The sequence below is a fragment of the Nicotiana sylvestris genome, chromosome 7 (assembly GCF_000393655.2).
Source record: "Nicotiana sylvestris chromosome 7, ASM39365v2, whole genome shotgun sequence".
NCBI classification, from domain to species: domain Eukaryota; kingdom Viridiplantae; phylum Streptophyta; class Magnoliopsida; order Solanales; family Solanaceae; genus Nicotiana; species Nicotiana sylvestris.
The window spans coordinates 90,549,287-90,560,622 of NC_091063.1; the positions used below are offsets into that span (position 1 = coordinate 90,549,287).

General features: G+C 40.0%; 1 non-coding gene across 1 annotated transcript; it reads right to left on the reverse strand.

Moving 5' to 3' along the window:
* Positions 1–8,905: 8,905 nt before the first annotated feature.
* TRNAR-ACG (transfer RNA arginine (anticodon ACG)) lies at positions 8,906–8,979 on the reverse strand. Its single transcript has one exon. It is a non-coding gene; the product is annotated as a tRNA-Arg (tRNA).
* Positions 8,980–11,336: the final 2,357 nt, after the last annotated feature.

Here is an 11,336-nt window from a genome sequence, read left to right on the forward strand (position 1 = left end):
TTTATGCTGGTTTCAATGACATGACATGCATGAGGAATCTTCGGCCCAGTCTTAAAAGTCAATCTAATTCTGAAATAATAATCCAAGAGATAGAGTGTGATGATGAATTAGAATATGATGAGGATGAGGCCTTTGAAGAGATTAGTAAGGAACTAAGTCATTTTGAAGAAAAACCCAAGCCTAATCTGAATGAAATGGAAGCAATCAATCTAGGGGATCCAGATAATGTCAGAGAAACTAAGATAAGTGTCCATCTAGAACTGCAAATCAGGGAAGAAATAATTAAAGCATTGTTTGAGTATAAGGATATTTTTGCGTGGTCGTATGATGACATGCCAAGATTGAGCACCGATTTGGTGGTTCACAAATTGCCAATTGATCCAGCATTCCCTCCCGTCAAGGAAAAGTTGAGAAAGTTCAAAACCGACATGAGTGTGAAGATTAAAGAAGAAGTTACAAAGCAGCTTGATGCAAAGGTCATTCGAGTCACGCGGTATCCCACGTGGTTAGCCAACGTTGTGCCTGTGCCAAAGAAGGATGGTAAGACCCGAGTGTGTGTTGATTACCGTGATCTCAACAAGGCAAGTCCAAAGGACAACTTCCCGTTGCCAAATATCCACATTTTGATTGATAGTTGTGCCAAGCATGAGATTGGGTCTTTTGTGGATTGCTATGCGGGCTATCATCTAGGGGTGGACGTCGGTCAGTTCAGTCAGTTATTATGAAAGTATGGTTCAGTTTATCAGTTTTCTATTTTGTAATATTAATAACCAAATCAATTCAAAGTATTTACGGTTCGGTGCGGTTTTTTCAAAGTTCAGTTCAGTTATTTCTAATTTAGTTTTTCAGTTATTAATGGTTCAAGATTTTTATATCTTGGATTTACTTCCCATACATCAGAAACTTCCAGTCCAGTGGTTTTTGCATCTTGAGCCGCTGGGCATAAGGTTTTGGTTGTTTCGCCGAGAAGGGATGTAACTTCTGGCATTCTCCCAGAGAAGGGACTTGATCCTTTCAAGTCCAAATAGAATATTTCACAATATAACAATTAACAACGTCAAACATCTAAGTAGCAAAACATCGCACAATACATCCAATAAATACAACATCACTCTCTACAGTCTCGGCTACTTTACTACTTACCCTCTACTAGCTTATAATAAGTTCAAGCATAGCTCCTACATATTTTGCTACGGCCAAACATCAACAGTTACGTGTAATACCCAAAATTTTGGCTTTTCGGTTTACCCGAAAACCAAAACACCAAAACCGTAAACCGCATAGAAAAACCAAAATTTAATAATTAAAAAACCGTGCACCGACCGAATAGCCGATTAAACCGAAATCGAAAAACAGAAATTCATGGTTCGACCATTTTTTTCGGTTCGACCGGTATTATGCCCACCCTACTATCATCAGATTTTAATGGATGAGGAAGATGCAGAAAAGACATTATTCATCATGCTATGGGGAACATATTGCTACAGGGTCATGCCGTTTGGTCTGAAAAACACTGGGGCAACTTATATGAGGGCAATGACGACCATATTCCATGACATGATGCACAAGAAGATCGAGGTTTATGTGGATGATGTGATCATAAAGTCTAGGAAGTAGTCTGACCACGTCAAAGATTTGAGAAAGTTCTTCTAGAGGCTCCGCACGTACAATCTTAAGCTCAACCCTACAAAGTGTGCATTTGGTGTTCCAACCGAAAAACTGTTGGGGTTCATAGTCAGTCGTCGAGGCATTGAGTTGGACTCGTCAAAGATCAAATCTATCCAAGAATTGCCACATCCAAGGAACAAGACTGAGGTGATGAGCTTACTCGGGAGATTAAACTACATCAACAGGTTTATTGCTCAACTCACGACAACTTGTGAGCCTATCTTTAAGTTGTTGAAGAAGGATGTTACGGTCAAGTGGACTGATGAATGTCAGCAAGCATTTGATAAGATAAAGGGTTACTTGTCAAACCCACCTGTATTGGTCCCGCCGGAACCTGGAAGACCTTTGATTCTTTATTTGACAGTCTTGGATAACTCATTTTGTTGTGTGTTGGGTCAGTATGACATCATTGGCAGGAAAGAGCAAGCCATCTACTATCTCAGAAAGAAGTTCACATCTTATGAGGTTAAGTATACTCCCCTTGAAAGGACATGCTGCGCCCTGACTTGGGTAGCACAGAAGTTGAAGCATTATTTGTAATCGTACACTACTTACCTCATCTCTCGTCTGGATCCTTTGAAGTATATCTTTCAGAAGCCCATGCCCACAGGAAGGCTCGCAAAGTGGCAGATCTTACTCATAGAATTTGACATCGTATATGTGACTCGGACAATGATGAAAGCCCAAGCATTGGCCGATCATTTGGCTGAGAACCCGGTCGATGAAGAATATGAACCATTGAGAACTTATTTTCCTGATGAATAGGTGATGCATATTGATGAGGTGGAGCAGGTTGAGAAACCAGGTTGGAAACTTTTCTTTGATGGAGCTGCTAACATGAAAGGTGTCGGGATAGGGACAGTGCTTATTTCTGAAACAGGGCATCACTACCCTGTTACGGCCCAGCTGCATTTCTACTGTACCAACAACATGGATGAGTACGAGGCATGCATTTTGGGACTAAGGCTAGCTGTAGATATGGGAATCCAGGAAGTCTTGGTCTTGGGGGACTCGGACCTTCTGGAGCACCAGATTCAAGGAGAATGGGAGACACGAGATTTAAAGCTTATACCGTATCGACAATGTCTGCATGATCTTTGTCAACAGTTCAGATAAGTGGAATTCAGGCATATTCCAAGGATCCACAATGAGGTTGTTGATGCTTTGGCTACTCTGGCGTCGATGTTACATCATCCAGATAAGGCTTATATTGACCCTCTACATATTCAGGTCCGCGATCAACATGCTTACTGTAACATGGTGGAAGAAGAACTCGACGGTGAGCCTTAGTTCCATGATATTAGGGAGTACATAAGGTTGGGGGTATATCCGGTACAGGCCATAGGGGATCAAAAGAGAATAATTCATCGTTTGGCAAGTGGATTTTTCTTCAGTGGGGGAGTTTTGTACAAAAGAACTCCAGATATTGGATTGTTAAGATGCATAGATGCTAGACAAGCCACGACTATCATGACCGAAGTGCATTTCGGAGTCTGCGGATCGCACATGAGTGGGTATGTTCTAGCAAAGAAAATTCTCCGAGCAGGTTATTATTGGCTCACCATGGAGCGAGATTGTATTAGTTTTGTGCGCAAGTGTCATCAATGTCAAGTACATGGAGATTTAATTCATTCTCCGCCATCTGAATTACACACAATGTCCGTACCATGTACCTTTGTTGCTTGGGGTATGGGTGTCATCAGATCAATTGAGCCAGCAACATCCAATAGGCACAGGTTCATTCTGGTAGCCATTGATTACTTTACCAAGTGGGTTGAAGCTAAAACTTTCAAATCTGTGACCAAGAAGGCAGTGGTCGATTTTGTTCATTCAAATATCATTTGTCGATTCGGGATCTCAAAAGTGATCATCACAGATAATGGTGCTAATCTTAACAGTCATCTAATGAAATATTACGCATCGCAATTCCACCCATACCGCCCAAGGCGAATGGAGCAGTCGAGGCAGCCAACAAGAACATAAAAAAGATACTTCGAAAAATGGTGCAGGGTTCCAGGCAATGGCATGAAAAGTTGCCCTTTGCGTTATTGGGTTATTGCACTGCTGTTCGCACTTCAGTAGGTACAACTCCTTATTTATTGGTATATGGCACTGAAGCAGTGATACCCGCGAAAGTTGAAATTCTATCCCTTCGGATTGTTGCTGAGGCCGAAATTGATGATGATGAGTGGGTCAAAACCCGTCTAGAGCAATTGAGTTTGATTGATGAGAAAAGATTGACAGCAGTGTGTCATGGCCAGTTGTATCAAAAGAGAATGGCGAGAGCATATAACAAGAAGCTGCGTCCGCAGAAGTTTGAAGTGGGTCATCAAGTATTGAAGCGCATCCTTCCACACCAGGCTGAGGCGAAAGGCAAGTTCGCCCCAAATTGGCAGGGGCCGTTCATTGTAACGAGAGTATTGTCCAATGGTGCTTTGTATTTAACAGATATAGAAGGCAAATGTGTAGACATGGCTATCAATTCTGATGTAGTCAAAAGATATTATGTATGATTTCTTTAGTTTAAATTGTGTTTGTTTGTACTTGGCATGTTTTGAAGATTTGAATGATGAATGCATTTTGTTCTGCTACTAAAGCACTTTATCCTTTGTTACCCCTTTGAGCCTTATTTATTTCATTTTATACCACTCTTTTGGAATCAGTAGCGAAATTCAGAAACACGAACGCAAAAGGTAAGGAAAGAAGAAAAGAGAAAGGAGAAAAGAGAAGAGAAAAGAGAAAAAGAGAAAAAAAAGAAAAGAAAAAAGAGAGAAAAAGAAAAAAAAAATAGAAAGAGAGAAAGGAAAAGAAAAGCGAAAGTAACAACAACAAAGCAATTCCTATGTCATGAGCTATGTTCGGCCTGATTCCTTTTAAGGATATGTAGGCAGCCTCACGGTTCGGTCCCAATAAAAGAAAAATTCAAAATTCCCAAGCAAAGAAACTGGGGTAGAAAGCTGTGATTGTTGTAAGAAATTTGATTCCAAAAGTTGTAATTTAAAACCCATTCAAGTCGTTCTGAGCCTTTGCGATATCCTTTCTTTCAAACTATATCCAAAAGCCCACATTACGATCCAAAGAAAGACCTTCCGATCAGTCTTTGAGAGGTGCAAAGTCGAGCAAGTAGAGGTGTGATTCATATCAGGGGCAACACTCTGGTCTAAGCAGAAAAAATAAAAAATGAGAGAGTCTTATTGGTGAAAACCCTCATGGGCACCGTAAGGCGACGAAAAGCTAAGAGAAAATAAAAATGAGAGAGTCTTATTGGTGAAAACCTTTACAGGCACCGAAAGACGACAATGAGTTGAGAGATGAAAAAATGAGAGAGGTTTGTTGGTGAAAACCTTTCAGGGCATCGCATGCCGAACAAAGTCAGTGATTTGATAAAGAAATTGGGTTACGGAGAGCCTGGGACATAAAGTATGATAACTGAAAGTTGATTGGTTGGACATGCTGGGCTGATTAATTCGAAATGCATGTCATGTTCATTGGCACCAGCTTCTCCACTCAGATAAGTCTTTTTCCCTTTTCTTCCTCAAACAGTCATACAATTTTGGATTTTCTTTTTTATTCCTAGCTCTCGAAGCCATTGCATTTTATTTCTTTTGGGTTTATTCCTCTAAGGTTTTTCCAAATGTCAGCTTTATTTAAGCAAGAAAGAAAGAATCGCAAATCTTACTACCAACTTCCAAAATTGCATAAAGCAAAGTGTGGCCAAAACATACCAGGAATATCATAATGCAAAAGTTAAAAAATAGGGTGTTAATGAAAGTTCAAACGGTTGAATGGTTTGTGAGTTTTGTGGAAGATACAAAGGTTCAAATTAAAAGGACAGAAATGTAAAATGACGGGTTGAGCGTAGAACATTCGGGTCATTCAGGGTCCTGTGGTTGAAATCCAGTCAGAAAGGCAGACAATTCTTGGCCAGTTCAGGGCGGACAGTCAAAGCAAAGCACGACATCGAAAGGGCTACCTTCAGCAAGAATGCCGCAAACTAACCACTACATTTTTAAACTGACAAGATCTTTCTTTGATTGAAACAGAGGCAGAAAAGTTAGTTTGTTTCGGAGAAACCCTCCGTAAGGAAAGCAAGTACCGGACAGGTTCGACCGTAAATTCTCAGGACCCTCTTGGACAATGGGACTTAGTTAAAATTCAAAACATTCACGAGTAACAAGATCTAGCATAAAGCTTTACCTTGAGGAAATATAAGTTGGCTTTGAAGTTTTCATTCTTAAGATGATATGTGACTTTAATCTTCAGGACCCTCCTGAATAATGAGACTTAGTTTTAAGACCTCCATTAGATGATGAGATTTAGTATAAATCCTACATTTAAGAAATATAATTTAGCTTTAAAGTTGTCATTCTTAAGATGATGTTTGATTTTAATTTTTAGGACCCTCCTGGATAATGGGACCTAGCTTTTGAATTCTTAGAGATATTGGGTAACATGATTCAATTAACACTGACAGATGTGCTCAACTACCAAACTGGGGCAGGAAATTTTCTTTGTTTTATCTATTCTATTATAATCAGGCGCCCACCTGAAGAGCAAGGGAGAACAACACGATTTTCAAGAATAGAAAGCAATTCAGGTTCAAGCAATCAAACACCCACCTTGAGAAACAAGGGAAGACAGTTCAAAGGAAAAGAAGTCACAAGAGGAAATAGTTCAAGTTTAGCAATCAGGAGCCCACCTGAAGAACAAAAGTGTCGAGGGAAAAATAGTTAAAGTATTGGAAATCAGGCGCCCACATGGATAGCAAGGGAATACAGTTAAGTTTCGACAATCAGGCAACTACCTGGAGAGCAAAGGAATACAGTTAAAGTTTTGGCAATCAGGCGCCCACCTGGAGAACAAAGGGAAGACAGTTTAAGTGTTGGAAATCAGGCACCCACCTGGAGAACAAAGGGAAAATATCAGTTTCAGAGGAGTCAGTTCGAGTTCGGCAATCAGGAGCCCACCTGGAGAACAAAGGTAAGCAGTTCAAGTTTCGAGGAAAAACAGTGCAAATGTTGGTAATCAGGCACCCTCCTGGAGAACAAAGGGAAAACAATTCAAGTGTTGATAATCAGGAGCCCACTTGGAGAACAAAGGGAAGCATTTCAAGTTTCTAGGAAAAACAATGCAAATATTGGTAATCAGGTACCCTCCTGGAGAACAAAGGGAAAGTAATTCAAGTGTTGGTGATCAGGAGCCCACTTGGAGAACAAAGGTAAGCAATTCAAGTTTCAAGGAAAAACAATGTAAATGGTGGTAATCAGGAGCCCACCTGGAGAATAAATGGAAGGCAGCAATGTTCAAAGGAAGACGGTGCAAGTTCGGCAATCAGGCGCCCACCTGGAAAACAAAGGGAAAACAAGTCCAGTTTCGGAGGAAAGGAAGATAATTCAAATTTTGGTAATCAGGCGCCCACCTGGAGAACAAAGGGAAAGCAACAATGTTCAAAGGAAGACGGTTCAAGTTTAGCAATCAGGTGCCCGCCTGGAGAATAAAGAGAAAGCACCTCAGAATACAATTCAAGTCAACAACAAAGGAAGCTCACCTGGAAAGCACGAGTCAACAGAGCAGCAGAAACTGCAAAATCAAGTTTGAAGAAGTGTAGATAGGATTCTTGTAATTCATAGATCATATCTTAGTCCAGTTTTCGTTTATTTTGTCTCGGTGTAATAAGGAGTTCAGCAAGCAGTAGCAGCAGCAGCAACACTGAAATCACAGCTTCCTGTTAGTCCCAGCTACCGAAACTTCCTGAACTATACTAATCTGATTCCTTTATAGCCAAGGATATGTATGCAACCTTGGAGGCAGGGTGCGGTCAGATCTTTCAAAAATGCTTCCCACGGACTATTCAAACAGGCAAAAATCGCTCGTATCCGCTCACTTTATCTTTGCACGAAAACTCTTCGTGTTTCCGAGTAAAGAGGGGAAACTGTGAGCACGTGATTTTTTCCCTATAGGAATTACTCCCATAAACTCTAAGAAAATAATTTGTTTCCATATTTTGCAATTTTTGTAGATTTTTGTTAATTGTTTGCATTTGCCTGTACATGTTTATTTTATTTAAATCATGAAAACATACAAAAAATACCCTGCGTTGCATTTGGGATTTATTTTTACATTTTAGGTTAATTAGTAAATTAGTTGCTTTATTAAAAATAAAAATCACTAAAATTGGCTTACTTTTGCATTTCTAGCCTTTTAGTTTTAGATTCGATAAGAGCAGAGATCTCCTCTCTCCTTTGGACCCTCTACCTCTACTTCCCTTCCGCTCATAAACAGCCTTCCAGCAAGGAGAAAGAGATAAAGAAGAAAATTCTCAAATTCCCACAAATGGTTTGAATAAGCATTCCTTAGAGAGGGAATGTCGGATGAGACACTATTTGGCCTTCTTTCAGGAGTTGTAGATAGTATCACCTTTAGCTGGTAGCTAGCAAAGAAGTTATCCCCTATCAACGTATATAGTTGAGGGCAAACCGAGGTTTTACCCGCAGCTTCTGTCCATGAATCTTCTTTCGCTTGGTTACGGGACTAGAGCGAATCGTCTCTTGTGCTACGGTCTAATATATGTGTCAAAGAGCGGATTCTCTTGCAGCGGATACGGGGCATGCCCCTGAGCCTATTGATTCAATTCCTAGCAAGTCCTGTCTCTCTCCTTCACTTAAAACACAGCCTATGATGATTCTCAATTCCTTTTTTTGAAACTTCAGTAGGCTCCCCCTTCTTTGGCGATAAGGCTCATCAGTAGATTGACTACGAGGCCGAAGAGTCTTACTACAGGGGTTACCACTCCTGCAAGACTGATTTGGGTTCCAGAGTTGTTATAAGGGCGGGACGGCGAGAGGAGGAAGCTACTACTACCGGGCGAGATGTTAGTAAAGGGCCGGAGAAACTTTCTACTTATGAGTCGGGTATAGAACCAATGGGCGATGCTTGGTTACAATTTCGAATCCGTTATTATATGTTTGCTCTAGTTTTTGTTGTTTTTGATGTTGAAACGGTTTTTCTTTATCCATGGGCAATGAGTTTCGACGTATTGGGTGTATCTGTATTTATAGAAGCTTTCATTTTCGTGCTTATCTTAATTATTCCATTCACGATAAATAAAAAGAGAAAAAGAAAAGCCATTCCATTTCGACAAAAGACCCACACCCAAGTTCCATAGCTTTTGGTTCGCTATCCCGATCATGATTTTCCTACCCCCAGAGGGAAAGGTACTTCCCTTTTGGGCCGGTTGTGGGCGAGGAGGGATTCGAACCCCCGACACCGTGGTTCGTAGCCACGTGCTCTAATCCTCTGAGCTACATGCCCCACCCCGTCTCCACTGGATCTGTTCCCGGGAGTACCCTCAAAAAAAGGAACCTTTCCTCTCCCCAGCCATTTCGGTTTTAGTTTAGGAGTAATTAATTTTCATAAATGTTTTAGTAATGGATCAACTTAGTTTTGTTTTCAAATTAATTATTTTTAAGAGTTTTAATTAATAAAAAAGGAAAAGAAAAAAACAAATGAAAAAGAGAGAAAAAGAGAATTAGGAAATAAAGGGCTGTTGATTTTGGGCCAAATTGTCATGGCCCAAACGAATTCCACTCGACCCATCCAAACCACGCCCCAACCCGGTCTAGCCTAACCTCAAGCCAAACGACGCCGTTCCATCCCCCCTCCCATCTCAACCGTTGGATCACATTGATCCAACAGACCAAAACTGGACGCCCATTAAATACATATATGTCTAAAACAAGCCCTAACCCCTCCAATCGACCCCCTCACTTCATCTCCTCACTCAGTTTCTCTCTATGAACCCTAGACCCGCCACCCTAAAATTCCTAAGCCTCTACCAGCCGACGGCGTGGCTCAATCGACCCCAAATCCCCACCACACAATCACCACCCACCCTTTATTCCTAATCCACTGCTACATTTCCCCAAATCCTCACCAAATTTGACCAGTGTCAGATCTAAAAAAAAAAGAAGAAAAAAAAAATCTTCTAGTTCTTCAAGTTTCCAAGAGCGTTTTGGCCTGAAACTTGTATTGATCGTTTGTTCTCGACCAGAACATGCAATTAATACCAATTTCGGTTCAAATCGGAAGGTGTAGGAGGGCCGTTCAAGCCAACTGTCCGTCTACTATTTTAGGTATCTCCGTTCATTTTTTTTTCCTTTTTTTCGTTTTCTTCCCATCTTCGTCTCCTTCTGATTCTTTCTTTTTCTTCCTTTTTTTTCCTGTTTCAAATCATTTGCTGCTTGCATGTTAGGATTAAATAATATTAGTTTATATGATTTAACTTAATAATACATTAAACGTTTTGTTAGTACGTTTGATTTCGTGTTTAATTTTGCTCAATTCTCCTTTTGTTTTGTTTCTTTGGAATTCTGATATTAGGAGTTTGCAACTCCGTTGGCCTATTTTCTTGTGAGCTGTTGGTTTTTGAATTAGAATTTGGGCTTTGTAGGTCAGAATCCCAAAAAGAGGAAAGCTTCAATTCTGGTTGTCGAGCTCATGGGTTGGGTTTGCGTTTTGGGTTAATTTGACCCATAAGTTGAGTTTTTTTGAATTTAAATAAAGACATTTGAGGGGTATTTTAGGGAAAATGGACAGAGGGAATCTTGCCTAACTGATTGAGAAGTTTCCAGGAAGGTGGGATTGGGGTGGTTTAACAAACAAGCTGCAATTTCAGGGTCTGAAATGAAAAAAGAAAATTGGGGAAGGGGTAATGTTAAAAGCAATGTTGCTACCCTAAAGTCCTTCTATATAAGGCTTCTTCCTTCATTGTCAAGGCAGAGATTAGAACACTAAAAAATAGCAAACGGCCAGAACCTCTTCTCTGAAAATATTGATACTTGTTTTCTACCTTTCACTCTTTTCTTTTTTCATAAAAGTTTAAGAAAAACTCTTCTTTCGATTTCTGGTGGTTTGGAGTCAAGAAAATGGTTTAATCTGAAGTTGGTGTTGATTATTGCTGCTGCATTATGTTGTTGCTTCTCTGTTGCCTATTTAGCTCTTGTCACATTCAAAGATTTACTCCCTTGTTTTATGTGTTTATAACCAGGTATGTAAGCTAAATCCCTACGGCCTATGAAGCTCTAGAGTTTGTTGGTTGTTGCTATTCAATCGATGCCTATTTGTTTTGCTGGAGATCGATCCCATGGTGTTGGAGTTTATTGTACTCTATTCCCCTCCCCATTCTGTTCTGTAGTCTATTAGAAGTGAGCTAAGATTGGTCCATGATAGATATGTGTTTTGAGTTTAAACTACATTGTAAGGGGTGTGAGGTGTTTCTGTTTCTTAAGTTGCTTTTTGAAATTAGTTTGAAGTTTCAATCTGTTAATAGTATGGTTTATCATAAGATGTGTTTGAGGGTGATATGTTTGATGGGAAATATTCTTTAGAAAGGGGCTGAAAGGTTACTGCTGTGGATTATATGAAATCTGGATTCAATATGTTTATAACACAATGTTTAGCATGTATATGGTTCATGGGCTTTAATTTGATAGAACAGATTGTGTGTGTTAGTATGGTTTGATAACTAGCTTAATGGTCGAGTTTCATGTTGTAGCATTAGTAGCAGTAACAATTTGAGGTTTAATTTATCACTGTTGAATTGTATATAAAGCTATTTCGTGTGAGTGGTGATTGTTTATGGCCTCAGTAGGGCCTTAATTCTCATACAT